At 32.6% G+C, this 1935-nt stretch overlaps 1 protein-coding gene across 2 annotated transcripts in view; it reads right to left on the bottom strand.

The window, feature by feature from the left end:
- Positions 1 to 1935, bottom strand: part of LOC111503441 (cytochrome P450 CYP4BN11) — a 62186-nt gene that overhangs the window by 46410 nt on the left and 13841 nt on the right. The window lies entirely within an intron of this gene.

Genomic DNA, 1935 nt, shown 5'->3' with positions numbered 1-1935 from the left:
CCTACTGTTTTTAATTTTTCATTTGTATTGGTTATTTTGGGGATTTCAAATAATTGTATATAATAATAAACAATGGGAGTCCGAACGAATCAAAGGCTATGCCAATTCAAACTTTTTTTTCATGCAAAAATCAGAAATCATTTCAACTCCTGGGCAATTCTATCTCACGTTTTCTGTGGCCCACTGTGTATAAAAAACAAATATAATGGATTATGGACCCCAGAAAATAAATAACAGGTTTGCAATACCAGAATTGGTCATATCACAGGGTTATCACAAACTATTCAAAAAAATAATTGCTCAATATTTTGTCTTCACTATCGAAGGTTGAAATAGTCATGGATGTTTACATCATTTCTTTCGAATAGCATTCTGTTGACAGGATAAAATTTAGTCCTTCATATCTACTATATTTTTTAGGAGTGACTAATTTTTGGGAAAGAAAGCTTTTGGCTTTCTACTACTCATCCTTCTTTTTTTTGTATCAAGATGGAGTAGTAGAAAGCCAAAAACTTTCTTTCCCAAAAATTGATCACTCCTAGAAAAATAAAACCCCTTCAATACAAATAAGATTCCTATTGGCTGGGATTAAATCAAATAGGTGAATGAATGTCATTACGATGTCATCGATGACATAAGCAGATCAAGCTTATTCCGTGACATTAAAAAATCGTAATTCATGAATGAAGTGTGTGTATTTTCTATGATGTTATCCAATTTGGTTCATTAAGAGCCTTAGGGCAAGTGTCTTAAGGCGAAACATCGGTGTATACCAGTGAGGATGGCAGTGTTCTATGTAAGTGCAATTTGTTACCATTCATTTAAAGTAGAACTCATGTGAATGATATCTGATTTTTATTCCACAACGAATGTTTGAAATACAAACTGACTAAAGAAAAGTATCTTCTGTATAATTCAGTGTTCATATAGAAGTATTTGGTTCAAAAGAATTTTTTCTTTCGTATAATTCAATGTTTATATGAAAGTAGCTGTTTCAGGAGGACTTTCTTTCAGTTCGTGTCTGAAAGTTACTTCTTTGCATGATCTACACATCCATGTATAGAGTTATTTTCTTCCTTTCTTTGGAAGACTCCCTCATCTTATCAAGATGGAGTAGTAGAAAATCAAAAACTTTCTTTCCGAAAAATTTCAAAAATATACATTGAATTTTCGAATATTGCTTGTAAAGGCGGTGTTATCTCTCCTCACAAAGATTTAAATATTGCGATCGAAGACTTGATCCACGAGTCAGTTACAAAGCCAAACTTTGACCGCAATTGCTAAACAAGGCACGTGCTTCAACGTGATTGAAAATTTGGTAACCGACTTGCCATATATTGGTCAAATCTGTAAACGTGTTCAATAAAATGCTATAAATTGCTTGAATAACCTCTTCACCTTCTCCTATCGAAGAACTGATAATGAATGTCAGATATATTTTCGTTTTTATTCAAGAATATCACCTAAATACAAATAAACATTTTGAATGCTGATCCAATTCGACACAGAAAATACTCCAAAACATACAACCTAGAAGGTATATGATTCTCAAGGAAAAAGAGACAGGAGAAATATTTTTTTGAAAGCTTTCTATTTCCCAAGCATGCTTTACTTCGCTCAGCTAATCAATTGAGTGATTACTGAAAATGTTATCCGTCATCCTCCATACAATAATACAAGTTATTACCTGGCCTGAAAAGTATCGGGCCTAACACATAGATGACGCTAGCCTTACTGCATTCACCGCTTTTTCAGTTAGTACTAACATTCAAAAGAAAGCTGTTGAAATTTCATGATATTCGACTCATAAATTTGTGAGTTATTAAGCTAAGAGTGATACTACTTTTGTTATTTTCAAAACAATGGATCGAAAACAATTTTGTGTTTCAATTTTACACTGCTTCTCGGAGAAATTGATGTTGAATACAAAGAAAA

The sequence above is a fragment of the Leptinotarsa decemlineata genome, unplaced genomic scaffold, assembly GCF_025532065.1.
Source record: "Leptinotarsa decemlineata unplaced genomic scaffold, Ldec_3_MD MMD2_tig00000882_RagTag_RagTag, whole genome shotgun sequence".
In the NCBI taxonomy this organism is placed as follows: Eukaryota; Metazoa; Arthropoda; class Insecta; order Coleoptera; family Chrysomelidae; genus Leptinotarsa; species Leptinotarsa decemlineata.
This window is presented reverse-complemented; position numbering and strand designations above follow the sequence as displayed.